The sequence below is a fragment of the Pteropus vampyrus genome, unplaced genomic scaffold (assembly GCF_000151845.1).
Source record: "Pteropus vampyrus isolate Shadow unplaced genomic scaffold, Pvam_2.0 Scaffold155, whole genome shotgun sequence".
Taxonomy (NCBI): domain Eukaryota; kingdom Metazoa; phylum Chordata; class Mammalia; order Chiroptera; family Pteropodidae; genus Pteropus; species Pteropus vampyrus.
In genome coordinates this window covers 3,475,422-3,490,719 of record NW_011888936.1, presented here as the reverse complement: position 1 = coordinate 3,490,719, position 15,298 = coordinate 3,475,422, and the positions used below count along the sequence as shown (strand labels likewise).

At 32.1% G+C, this 15,298-nt stretch overlaps 1 protein-coding gene across 1 annotated transcript in view; it reads right to left on the bottom strand.

The window, feature by feature from the left end:
* The window catches only part of DACH1 (dachshund family transcription factor 1), a 392,519-nt gene that overhangs the window by 44,992 nt on the left and 332,229 nt on the right, over nucleotides 1–15,298 (bottom strand). The window lies entirely within an intron of this gene.

Genomic DNA, 15,298 nt, shown 5'->3' with positions numbered 1-15,298 from the left:
TTCATATTGAAAAATTAGCTTTTTATAAATGAAATGTGGTCTAAATAAAGGGTAATAAAATGTAATTTCTATAACAATATTTAAAAAAACAAATATAAAACCCTCTAATTTAAGTTAGTCTTTACTTTGTTCATTGAAGTAATGTTGCTTCAACATTACAAGCAACTCAAGAGTAATGCCCTAAATCAGATTCTTTTTATTCTCACAGTTAAATAAAATCTTTTTGTTCAGTTCTTTATTATTTAAACATTTTTATAGTTTCGTTTGAGATAGACACAAGTTATGGCTTATTTTAGTTCATTATATCACAGAGAAAATTTTATTCATGGCAGAATTCTCAATTTTATAAATATTTTCATATTTCACCTCAGGAAAATTAATCAGAACAATGTGTTTGCACAGTCCTGATAGTATCTCTCAATTTTGTAAGTGGCTAAAAACTTCAGCGAACTTGCCTTTATGCTTATAATTTGATTCCACTGTTCTCCTCGATCATTCTTTTATTTTTTACTACAACACCTAACCACACAACACGTTTTCCAATTACCTCTCTCTGGAGCAGAAATACTAGTGAAGTTACAACAACTCTTTGTCTCTAACTGATGTCAGAACAAGTTAAATTCATCTCCCTCACCTTTCCACATTTCTAGTTAATGAACCAAAGGGAAGGAAGGTCAGGGAGGAGAGCAATGGACACAAGGCCTTCTATTAGCTGCACTTCTCTAACACTCACTCACTCACTCCTCTGCTTTTTCATCTAGTCCCTCCTCTGTTAATTTATTGACAGATAATCTGAGGCAGCAGGTACCAGAGGAAGAAACGGGGTAAGCAGCTAAAGTAGGACTGATTATGTCCTTATTTTTTTTTTTTTTTATCACACTTGTCAACAGGGTTAAAGAAAGATGGCAATGAGGGGTAGGGCTACTGCATGGCTAATGTGATCAAGGTGATCTTGGACACCATTTACCTGGCTGTCATAAATTACTCCTCCAGACCAAGGCTGCTACTGTTTTCTCATAACAGCTCTGAAAAAGTGCTTGTTAAACATCTATGTGCATGTGAAATTGTTTAAGAATGAAGAGCAATATTTTTTGATCAGCATCACCTTAGCTGTCACATGCTAAAGAAAATGTGGCTTCATAGATCATGAGGATAATAATTGCTTGTCTCTTGAAGAAAGCCGTAGAATCAGATGGCCACCTGAGTTTGCTTTCAGCTTTAGGGTCTATGACTCCACAATTCTTAAAGGTTGTCCTTGAAAATAGCATCATATGTATGTATACACACACACACACATATATACACACATTTAATTAGAAGCTCCATCATCCTTATGACTATTTCATTTAACTTCTATACATTTATGCTTGACTATGTTTGATCATTGTGTGAATTAATTAAATCACTCAATATATATTTTACAGGCAATATTTATTTAACATAAACAGTGTGCTAGACACTGGGTTAGAATGCTGAAAAACACAATCAACAAGCCTCAAGAAGCATTTCTAGATTATAGTGACCTATCACAATTGTTAAGTAGCTAATAACTATAGCTAGTAAATCATTTTGCCTTCTATCCTTTTTCTGTTACTACTCTTTTTTCCAAGGATAAGATTAAAATTGTTTCATATGTGTGTGTGTGTGTGTTTGCATGCACATGTGTCATGTTTTTTTCTGCAGTAGCTTCAATGGAATAGATCATTTGGTATAGACTTACTTGAATGACTTTATTCATTTATCATTTCACATAATGAAGATACTACATGAGGTCACTTTAATTCAATACTTAGATAACAATCAAATTTAGGGCAGAATGACTGCTCAAGGAATTTTTATTAAAGGGGTAACTTAAGATCAATATACATTTTAAAAAAACTAATCACAGATTAAACAAATATTTGGGGGGAGTGTTTGAGACTCTACTGTCTGAGAAAAAGTAGTCATCTTGTGGCAATTAACATCATAGAAAGTCTCAGTTAGTCTTCCTGCAAAGATAGTAAAATCGGGAACATGGTTCTTTCTTTTGAAATAAAAGTGACCTTTGATATCTTAAACGTTCTAAAAAGATTAAAGCAAAAGTTTGAGAGACCAGACAACATAGAAGAGAGTTTTGACATCACATAATCTCCACTGACTTCAAACAGTAAATGAGGATGAAGCACAAATTCACAAAATACCTTATTCCTATTTGATATGTTTGTATATATTTTTAAGGTTTATCTTTAAAAGAAAGTGGGCTTGTCAGATGCTATGATCTTTAATTATAGCATTTGACAATGTAATCCTTTTTTTTTATTCTTTAATATTTTACTTCTACATAAATTTAAATTTATGGAAAAGTTGCAAGAATTGTGCAAAGAATTCCTTTATACCCCATGTGGTAGGTTGAATGATAGACCCCTGAAATATACATCCAGGTCTAATCCCTGGAACCTAGTAATGTTAGCTTATTTGGAAAAAGGGGTTTTACAGATGTAACTAAATTAAGGATCTTGAGATGAGGAGATCATCCTGCTTTAGGATGCACCCTAAATCCAATGACAGGTATCTTTGTAAGAGAAAGTCAAGGAAGATTTGAAAGAGATAGACAGATTCACAGAGATGAGGAGGAGACAAAGAGAAAACAGAAACAGATCAGAATTTTGCTGCCATAGTCAAGGAATGATGACAGCCACCAGAAGCTGGAAGAGGTAAAGAAAGAATTCTCCTTTACAGCCACTTGGAGGGAACTTGTCCCTGCTGACACCTTGATTTTATGCTCCTGGCCTTCAGAACTGTGAGAAAATAAATTTCTGTTGCTTTAACCCACCAAGGTTGTGGCTGTTTGTTATACCAGCCCTAGGAAACTATTTCAAATTTTTACCCAAATTCATGAATTGTTTACTCTTCGCCACTTTTGCTTTTCATTTTTCTCTCTGTCTCTCTCTCATTCTATGTGTACACATGTTTGAACCATCTTCCCCTTTTAATCCTTAAGACTTTACTGCATATTTCATAAGTACATGGACATATTTTTCATTGCCATAGTATAAAATTAGCAAGAATCACATACATAGAATACTATCATTTAATCAAGAGTCCACATTGCAATTTTATTATCTGTGAGATGTTTTAGCATAAAGAGTTAAATAATAAATATTTACATTAACTTGACAAGTACTTGGGGAGTATTTTCCCTGGGCATGTAGTTGGCATGTAGTAGTATCTAAGATGACCTCTGATGATTCTTCCTTACTGTTATTCACATTGTATCTAGAAATTTCCCCTTATTTTGAGTTAGACCTAACGAATAGGATAAAATAGATGTGACGAGATGTCACTTCTAAGATTCAGTTATAAAACATTTGTAGTTTCCATATCTCTCACTCTCTCTTTTATTTCTTGCCCTGGCAGAAGCCAGCTGTCATGTCATGAGACAGTGCTGATGAGATACATATGACAAGGGACTGAGGCCTGCAAAAAAAAACCACATGAGTTGGTTTGAAAATAGATTCCCCCTGCCTGGTTGAGCCTTTAGATGAGGCTGCAGCCCCGGATGACAGCACGACAGCAACCTCATGAGAGACCTTAAACCAGAGGTCCTCAGCTAAGTCGCATCCAGGTTTTTGATCCATAGAAACTGAAAATTTTAAATGTTTGATGGTTTAATCCACAAAGTTTTTGTGTAATGTGTTACAAGGCTGTTTGTAGAAAACTAAAACATTGCATAACATTCTTTAAAATACTTTGGGATACATTAGAAAAATGACTTAGAGTGCAATTAGTTTCAGCTTCTTTGGACATGTAACAACTCCTTCAGGCTTCAATTTCCTCAATTTAAAAAGGCTAGCAGGTTAAATGTGACAGACTTTAGTATCACTCAAATCTATAATTCTGTGTTCTCTATTGTTTCTTATAAAATTCATAAAAATTATTTAATTGGAGATTTCATCAATATTGACTGGAGAGTGGTAATAGATCACTTTGGAATCAGAAATGTCAGGACTTTATTACAAGTTCCAAAGTGTTATGGATATCTAGGTAATACTTGGAAAAAAAAATGATAAATAGAAACAAAATTTCAGAGAAAGTTATTGATTACCTAGGTTTACAAATTTCATTTTATGAGGATTTTTAAATTATCTTGCTTCATTTTATAAAATTAGAAATTATTTCAATGATCTATAAGGCAGGCACTTTCATCACCTGGAATGGCACATTAGATACAATGCAGAGTACATCATCTTGGGAATAAAGGAAGCATTTTGAAAGCTGCATTAACCAGGGTACTATTTTTTTTTCTAAGTACTCCATGTCTGTAGGGGACTAGAAGTTATACCAGTTCTCAAAAGAGTTCTCATAATTTGTATTTTTTGAAGAAAGAATGGTTATTAATTTTAAAGTATTCTTGCATTTTAATTCGGTTCCAAGAAACTACAGTGGTTCCCTAAAGGAAAATAGAATAGCACATACTATAATCTAATAAATTATTTCATCTTTTGACCAGAAAATGTCTACCAATTAACCTATTAATAATTATATAATAAATATAATGTGATTATAAAAATATATGAGTTAACATCAATTAGTATAATAGACACTATAAAGATAAAGCAGACATGAACAAGAAAATATTCTTAAAAATCCAAAATCAATAAAGTATAACAATTATTTCATTCTTCTCATACTGTGATCTACTCATATTTTAAGTCACTTATCAATAAATGACTATCAATAAGATTGATGCCTCTGTAAGACAAGTTTTTTTTTTCCCTCCAGTCTTATCACATGTAACAATTTAGCAGGATATCCTAAGGAACAATGTTGTTTAAAAAATAATGGGCCTCTACTTTAAAATGTTTTCTTTCCTGTTAATAAAATCTAAATCAGTTGTTATTTTCATAATGAATCCCTTTGGGTTTGAATTATGTATTCTCTTTCACATTTGTGTGTGTATGAGAGTCTGTGTGTATGTGTATGTGTCTTTGTCTCTGATGTCTTTTATTACATCATAAAACCAAGTAGAAAAATACTCACTTTTAGAAAACCATGTATTCTAAGGGAATTCATATTTATTTATTTTATGTGAAAAAGATAGTAACATTATTAAGATGAGAAAATCTCCATATTTAATGTTTACAAATGATCTGGGAGTTTGCATGAAAACGCTGTATTTCTATACTAGCAAAGTGAAAAAATGTTGACAGAAATTTCAAAAGTACGGTACATTTTATATGGAAGTGAATATTTATAACAATACCAATTTTGTCATTTCAATAAATATCCACCACGATCATATAGAAAGATGAATTTATTAATGTTTTTTGTAAACTCATCGGCCATATTATTCAACTGGAGTAGAGGTACAAATAATCTAAAAAATTAAGGGTTGATGTTTAAAAAAAATTTTGAAACATATCCTGATATAAAACACAGTCATTTAAGTTGAACTCAATCATAACCTCAATCCTGGTTCATTACTACTTAGGAATTCTGGATTTAATTTGTCAATAGAAACTAATAATAAAGTTGAATAACATAATCAATCCCAGAATGCAATCATAAATCAGAAAATGGTCACATAATTTTTTCTATTTTCACAAAATAAATAATTCTAAAATATCACATTAAAATTTATTTACATGACTTTCATGTACCTATTCTAATTCTTATAAAACATTCATGGTATCATGAAATAAACTTAATTTTCTACATTAAATTTGAAACCCATTTTTAAAATTCTGGATTTAAAATTACTCCAGAAATTTTTATAAATTTAAAATAGTCACCATAATGAGACACAGCTATCACATAAAATATGATAACTAGTACAATTAAAAAGTAAACCAGGCTCGACACAGAAAGTATGATTTCAAGTCCTAGCAAACAGTAGGGCAAAGAATCCATCTTTTATATTCTGTGAAACTCATTTGACTTATTTATTTAAAAGGTGGTTAACAACTCAAAGTATTATAGTTTAAACCTAATTAGATTATATATGTGAAACTACTTTGTAAAATATGCTAATAAATATAAGATATTAATTACTAACAAATAACTAAATCCACTATAAATTTCCTTTTGTAAATTTGGCTTCAGTGTGCCATGGAGGAAAGCCTGGTCTTGTGCCATATGCCTGTGATTTCTATATTATTTCTCTCTAATGAGGCTTGTGATAATGGAGTATCATGTTGATAATAAAATTATTACTATATATTATTACACTTGCCTTATACAAACCAATCTTTAGTTAGTTCAGTGAACAGTTAAAATTCATTATGATAGAAATAACTTGAGAAAGGGTAAAAGATATGAGCTACTATATCAATTTCTCTTCAGGTAGCAGGACCTAGAGGAAGTGGATAAGTTGACTTACACAAAAAGAAAACAGTACAGATTTTGGAGAAATAGACTGTAAGGAGCATAAAAACACTGAAGAGTTTCTTTGGATATACCTGAAGCAATATTAGAACTCTGGATTTTGAGTTTGGATGAATGAAGAAAAGATTTAATATGAGAAGGAGATCATTGTAAGTGTGTGTTTGGCGAAATGTGCTAAAATATATACCAAACTCACAGCTCTGCCTAATTTAATGCATAATGTATTTGTTACACACATATGCAACTTTCATCTTTATAAGTGGTTTTTAACTTTGGGGTAGTTCACCTTAGAGATAATGATGAAAGTTGGGGACCATGTCTTATAGGAAGAAATAGTCTCAGTTCCCTAATATAGAATGAGTACTTATTAATGTCTGTTGAAAGAATATGTGAATGAGATGAGGAAGGGAAAAGCTGGAAGAGTACAAAATGCAGAAATGAGAAAGATGTAGAAGTCTCTGCTTACTCTGAGGTTACATCACATTCATGATAGCAAAACTAAAAATACTTTCTATTGGACAACCACACTATTGATTACAAGGCAATTTCACAGACATTATCTTGGGGTGGGAGGAAGCACTGGGAAGATGATTTAAAAAATGCATGCAATTATAATCTCAGTAATGTTATGTGCCAAAAGATTGATTCAAATAGCACCTAGTGGTTCTTTAGAAAAATAAGAGATTATATTTAGACCATGCAAGTTGAGAGGAGAGGGAAGAAGAAAAATAAAATCTTCATGACAAGGTCTATTTGAAATGGGCATTGGATATTGGGAAAAGTTTAAATAGGGGGAGGTTGAGGGGTTGTATGAGAAAACAAGACGAGATAACAGCTCAAAGATGACAAGGACCCTAAGTGTCCTGAAAAGCTTTGTATTTTTTCTAGTTTTGTATTTTAAACTTTGTATTTTAAAGAGCCCTGAAGAAACTTTGTATTTTTAAAGGGAAAACTTATTTTCTACCATTATTCTCAAAACACAGTCTTTAATTTCTGGCTATTTTGCATTTATATTTCAAAAACCTAGTGTGAGGGAAACCCTAAACTGAGCTATACATTTCCAAACTTGGCCTTGACAGCAAACACCTCGCTGTCCTTGGCAACTGAGAAAATGGAACTAAGGTACTCAGATATCTGTGAATAGGTTTTCCTCCCACTACTTGAAAATTCTTGGCAAAAATAGAATGGCACCAAGCATTAAACACACGCACACGCACACACATACACACACTGATTTATCATTTAAACGTTCTGGATGGCTTTCACTCCTGCTTGTTTCTTAAGTCATAAGTCATAAGTGTTTATGAAAAAGTCGGTGTAGCTTAGGCTGAAAAGATCCACTTAATTGACCTTTCTGTCTTTTCCATGACCCTGCAGGTTGAACCTCACTGCTGATACTGCAAGTGAATATGGAAAAGCATTTACTGAAAGCTGCATAACAGACACGGTTATATTTCCTAGGTTGATGTTTTGCATATCTGCACAGTAGGGCCATTAAGGGTTCTAAGAGCACAACGGAAACAATCATAACATTTGTTTTTAGATGACTGACTCAGGACATGTACACCAGGCTTTATATAGAAACTATTTTTGTTTTATTAAGGGACTGTTTGCCTGTTAGTGATAACATCATTAAAAATAAATGAAAGGGGGCTGGTAAAATGCTTCCCAAAAGCAGAAACCTAATTAAAGGTGATATGCCTGCTATGAGGATTTTTTTTTCAGGACTCAAAAATAGAACAAGGTTAGTTCTTTCTTATTTTATAAGGTCTAAAGAAGACCTTACAGTAAAACATCACTTCTGATCTAATTTTCTATTTCTGTGTACTTTAATAATCTACTTTACAGTCTGTGCTTGCCCATGGAAAGTGAACTAGTTTTGTTCCTGCAGATAGCTTCTTCATCATGTCATATTGCATGAAAAGAAAATCTGATGGTTCAGCTCAAACAAAAAAATCACACTCTCTTTTTAAAGCAAATTGTATAGGCTGTAATATATGCAGTAATAGTCGCTGAAATAATACACATACAAACATTTCATAGTCCTAAAAGACCACTTTTGAGAGCCTGAGTTAAAGGTAAAAAACATTTCCGAATCAAGGTTTATAATTTCAGAGAGAGAGAAGAAAAAAAAGTAGACCCTTTCATTTTAAGGGGTGGAGTTACTCTAATTTCATGGATGGTGAAAAAAGCAGGAAACTGCCTTCCCTTGATAACTCTGCCCTTATTGTGCTGTGACCTTGGCCAATTTACTTAAATTTACATCTGCCAAAAATGAGTTTCTGAAATGTGCTTTGAGAATTTTCAGGGGGCGGGAAAAGGAGTTGTCACATAAATCCAAGGCCTTTTCAAATTAACATTACTTTAGAAACAAACAGAAAATGAGGAGAAACACCGGGCACCCATGCAGGGTACCATATTTTGATATTCTGGTCTCTTTGTGTTGTTACTTTTGCACAATTCTATTCCATTTGTAAGTCTCCAAACTGAAAACGAATCTTATTGCTAAGTGAATAAAACAGCACAATTCCCAATAATCCCCTTGAAATATAAAATAGCTTTGGCATTGTGTACTATTTAAACTCGATTTGCACATGGAATTTTGACTAAATTTATCATGGAAGTGAAAAACGTGTGAAATATCTTTGGAAATCATTTAGTGTAAATTCTTTATTTTTCAGACAAAACAAGTCCAAAAGTGATTGATTGTCCTAATGTTTTTCAAATCCAAGTCTGAAAATTCTCATTTCTTTTTTGGTTAAAGTGTCAATTTAGAGAAAATACAGGGAAGAAAAACATTTTGAGTAATTTTGAGGATATGTATCCATATACATACATATGTGTATGACAACTACAGAAATGTGAAATCTGACAGGATTTTTAATAAATATTAAGGGATTTTTAGAAGGGGTAATGGTAATATGATTGTGATTTAAGGAAAAGAGTCCTTATCTTTAAGAGATAACACACTGTAAACGAATAAAGAGCAATATTTACAGATTGAATAAATTATGTTTGGGATTGGCTTCAGAATAATCTGGGGGAGAGGAGGAATGGGTGGGGAGATGTGAAACAAGACTGGGCTTCAGATAATCATTTTTACAATTGAGTCACGGGTAAGTATATGGAGAGGGCGTTCATTACCCTATTCTAATTTTATGGCTGTTTGAAATTTTCTATAATAAAAAGTTTTTGACATAAAAATGTTTCTCAGTAAAATGCTATTAACTTATTCTTCTTTCAAAAAGTCAGAGGCATTGGTATGATGATCATCATCATTATCATCAAAATAACTAGCATATATCGAATGCATTGTGTTACAAAGCAATGTTCTAAGCACTTTGCATGCATTAACTCATTTAATCCTCACAACAATTCTATTAGATTGTTACTAGTGTTATACTCATTTTACACAGGAATGGATAGAGGTAAAATAATTAACTCACTAGGATAACTCAGCTAGTAAGGAGAGGAGCCAAATTCAAACCCAGTAGGCTTACTTTAGAGTCTTAAACACCCGGAAAGTAAAACACAAGTTTTCTGTAAGCATTTAAAAAATGTATTGGATATATATGTTCAAAGTGTGTAAGAAACATATACTCCAAAAAAAAAAAAAAAAAAGAATATAATTTTGTGTTTATTTTATCTCACAGTAGAAGAAAACCTGGACATTTCTATTTCACTCCTCATTCTTAATCAAGGCTTGACTTACTCTATAAAACACAGCTCATGGTCACCCTAAGCAGCCAAGATTTCTCCAGATTGACTACTTCCATTGTCATACTTATGATTATTCATTTTGAAGCAAAGATATCTATCTTAGAAATGAAATTACAGATTCCCTCCACACGGGACCAGAGAACTCCAATAATTATAGCAGACCTTTAATATCAACTCTAAGGAGCTCACACTGGTATCTCCCTGCAAACCCCTCCATTCGACATCTTTACCAAATGCCAACCATATTAACAAGGTCTATACTCTCCTTGTGAGAAATATATAACCGCGAAATTATCACCCTTTAAATGATATATGCATTCCATGAGGTAAAAGAGCAAGATCTATTTAAAGATTCCTAAAACCAAAAATTATTGTCTAAGAGATTTCATTTCAGAAAGAGCAGGTTTCACGCCTTACCCATTTATCAGCTATAATTAAATCTTGGATATTGCCACAAACTGTCTTCTACACTAGTTCTAATTTAACTTCTCCTGAATCTCTACATTGTGTAACCCTAGCCATGAACTTGCCTCATTTTCCACCAAAAGAACTTTATCTAGGTTTCTAAATCACCCTTTCTCAGTTTCAGACCTCACCCTCCTCTGACTCCATCAGAGTGCTCCCTCCTGGCACCCAGAGCTCCCACATCCTTGGTTACTGCTCTGCTCAGATAAGATACTATGCACCAAGCTGCTGAGACATGGCCCTAAGCTAGACATCAGCTTGTTGGTCTAGATAAATTAGTGTATGTAAGTCTTGCAATTTACTAAGCATAATTACTCCGTCAAAGCCACAGGTGTGTTTTAATAAGTCCCTGAACTTCCACCTTCTTTACCACAATCCCTTGAGACCTTCTTTACCACAATCCCTTGAGACCTGGAATGGGGCAAAGGCTCCTAAGGTAATACCTAATAGCTCTATACATTCAGCTTCACTGCCTTGAAACAATTCATTTTTCCCCTCTCATCCATAACAACCAATTACTAATACATTTTACCAGGACTGTGTCAAATGATCAAATTCATTGAAAATTATAATCGAATGCATTTCCTTACAGGTTTGTTCCTTCAGTGTGTTTAACATGAAAAACTGTGAAGGAATTATGTCCATCTTATTCACTTGTGTAACCTCAATGCCTAGCATGTTAAATATTTTTACTCTTGATTGGCTGAATATCCAATATAATGTATTTCCCAGCCTAGTAAATTTGTTAAGCACTTTGATCTTATTAATAAAGGTAAATTTTAGCTGAGTTTATTTTACAGTTTAAATTAGTTGACTTTGCATGAATGAAAAGGTATATAATAAAAAATGCTTTTATTCTGGATTGCTTTATTTAGAAATGATAATCCAGCATATGAAAATTATTTATAATATATAAAATTCTAATTTTTTAAATCATAATTTTAAGAAATGAATTAAATATACATGTGGCTACCCAGTGTAGAAAAGAACCTAATGAGCATGTGTAGAAAACAGTAAGATTTGATCCATCTTTCTAAACGTGCTGTTGGCTGCTTTGGGCAATCATAGATTTGCCAGGACAGAGTGTCCATACAAAGTTTGATAAGCACCCTGTCGGGAATATTAAAAAACTAGAAATTGATAGAAGGTTAAACTAAATAACCTTTACATTCATTTACCTATTGAGATTTTATGACTTCTTCCTTGAAAACTAACTGTTTTCTTACATAGTCATATAAAAATGCAAAGGAGAGCACTAATTTTTAGGATTTAGGGAAATATAAAAAGTTAGCAGTGTATGTTTATGTCATTGTCAGCATTCTTCTCTTGGCGAGAAGGGAATTCTTGAATAGCACAGCTGCTATTTTGCAACTCTCAGAGCATAGAAACATAATGCAAATTCCTGGACCTTTACTATATATCTTTTTAAAAATTGATTTCCAATTTATAACCACTTGTTCTTTGCAGCAAAAAAAAAAAAAAATGGCATTGCCAGATTTATAAAATTGTTGTAACTAGTTTTTTTAATGTGTTATATTTCAGAAAAATGCATCTATTGGCTCAAAAAATTAAATACAGAAATGAGAAACCTTGCTTGTTTTCCTTTATCACTTATTTTTAATACTAATTTGAAAAACTACTTGTTTGAAATTTTCAAATTACTTTAAAAATTCAAATTAAAAAAACTATCAAGCAAATTTTTCTATTAAATTTTTTCCTGTTATCTTCTGCTTTTATTCTATATGCTTAATAGCATAAATGGTTCAGATTAATTTTGAGGATTTTTTTAAATGAAGAATTTATGCTTTCAAGTTAGAAGATATAGCATAGATCAAGAATCTTACCTGGAAAGAGAACATGTTTTACAGGAACTGAGGAAGTGTAGATGACATGCAGTAAGTGTGGGGAGAGTGGATAGTGTAGACATTAAAGAAATAAGAGGGCATAGACTTTGGTAGCCCTGAACATGAGGTTGCAGCACACGATAATCATCTTGCAGAAATGAGACTTCTTTCTAATCATGTATGTCTCATGAGAATGTAGAACTATTTTATCCTTATGTGACCCTGTGACCATTCATATATAAGCTAACGTATTTGAAGAAAAGTCAAAGTATACCATATGTATGTGTGTGTATACAAATGACTGTGTACACAAACATATAGTTATGTAAGTATGAGGTACACATGTACCTACATAGGTATATAAAACTCTTCTGCCTTTAGTCAACCAATAACAATTCTATGTTTAGATTATTAATTTAATTTAAAAACTATCACCAAAATTTTTATGCAAATAAATAAGTTTATTATTTGCAATAATAAATTATATTTCATTACTTATTCCTCTTCCCCATATAGTAAAATTTCACAAGAATTCAAGAACCAGGTAGAATCTGGAAGATTTATCACTGCTTTCTACTTTAGCCCAAATATTTTAAGATTAATAAATTACGAGCAGCATATGTATTAAAAGATGACTTCACAAACGACTTAAACTGAGTGAAAATTTGAAAACAATTAAAATTTGTTTTATTTGAAAGTGCTTATTTGAACAAGCAAACTAAACATGCAAGATTTACTTCTGCATTCTCGATAAACATGAAAAACTCATGTTGCCCTTTAATGTTATTTTACATCAGATAATTCAAAGAAATACCAAAACAGAAAAAATAAAAATATTATATTTATATTCATTTTCAAACTCATACATAGCTCTAAAAATTCTGATATGTCTCTCACCTCCCTTGGCCCAGGACAGTTATTACAAGGGATAATGTATATCAGAGTATCTTTCTTTTAGTTGGCAATCATCACAAATATAGTATCCTCATTGTTTTTCTTATAAGCTATTCTAAAATCTATTTTCTAACTTTTATTTTATAATATACAAATTCTCCAGAAATTTGAATATACTGCTTGGCATAACAGTAGCTTCAAAAGTGTCATGATATTCTTAAGGAAGTTATTTCCTTCACAAAATTATTTTCACGACTGTTATATATTTAATCACAAATTTCACCAGAGAGCTTTTAGGAAATCAAATTCACCCTGAAATATGAATATATCTTATTTTGACAATTGTTTCATTTGGTAATTCAGCCAAATTAGTAGTTAGTCTTTCTAGAAATATCGGTGACTCGAGGAATAGCAAATTTAATATAGTGTGGTATGCACTCTAACAAAGATGGAAACATAAGAACATTAGAGCAAGTAAGGACGTTTAGTTCATTTTTGGACTCTGTGGAGGAGGAGAAATCCAAGTTCAAAATGCAGGATAATCAGGATACAAGCTTTATGGTATGGCTAAAACTTTAATATATAGGGAGAAACAATAATTTTTAGAAAAAAAAGATGTTATTATCTTAAAGCTTATATCAAGGTTCTAAACTTTCCCTCTACTTTATATTTAGTCCTTCAAATGTTAATACACTTTCTCTATCATCTATTTATTGTTAACAATTAAATGAAAAAAAAAACTCATGTATAAATGTTTACTGAAATCTCTTCATTCTATTATTACCATATTTCCATAATAGGCAAAGAAATGAAGCTAGATTAAAAGAATGTTTTCCTAGTGAGCACATCAGTTAGGATGATTACCATCTTGTCTTCTAAGAAATTCTTTTAAGGAATGATTTTATAATCTTCCGAAGGGTCATTATCAAAGTCCTCCTTACACTGTCTGTGACATGTGCCTCTTTTCATTTTTTTTAAAAAAATCATAACTGCATTAGCTTATTTTACTGATTGATCACCTCTCTTATCTATGGGCCAGCAAATTCAGCTGTAAATTTAGTCCAGATATCAGAACATAATTCATGTGGCCTGAATTTATTTAGAATAACCAAAACTTTTTTCCCACCTATTCATCTATCTCGGGCTCTCATGATGCTTATTCTCACTATTTATATTTTCTTGTGGAAAGATAATGAAAATGAAAGAATCACTTATTGTACTTCTTTGTACTTTGGATGCATGCCATATATACTCAAGAGGGAATACGTTTTAAAAAATTATATTTTTACTTGATTACTTGACTGCAGTTTGAGCTTATCTCCATCCTAAATACAGAGTTTCAAATTCTGGGGGGAGAGTTGGTTTATATTTTCTCTAAGCTTTTCAATCTGAATTCTAGATTCATCTTTATTCCAAGTTTACCAAATTATCAGGGTATCACTTGTGCAATTGTGCCATATTTTACAGATTTGCTCCTTTTTTACCGAAGAATTTTAATTGCATATAGCCATTTTGTAATATATCCTCTCTAATCTAAAAAAGAAAATCTCCCTTGATATCAGCCTTCTCTCTAATTACTGTTTCAGTTTTCCATATCTCTTTTTAAGAGTTGTCTATCTATACTCTGTAACCTCATCTTCTCCTCATAATTTTAATCTTGAGCCAAGTCTAGTAAATTTTTCATTTCTACCTTTCTAATAAAAGTACTTTTATCAAAATTAACTGCATTGTCCATGTTGACAAATCTAACAGTCAATTCTCAGCCCTCCCCATACTTTACTTAGCAGCCCTTGATATATTGATCATCCTTCCATTCTTGAAACTCTTTCTTCGCTTGGCTTCCAGAACACCATGCCCTCTACCTCATCCAAAATCTCAATGGCCACTTCTTCATATTTTTATTGCCTTTAAAAAAAATCTAATCTTTTATGCTCAAAACATTACTGGGTACCCTTCTGACCTTTTTCTTTGCTAGACCCATTCCTTCATGATCTCATTTAGACCCATGCTTT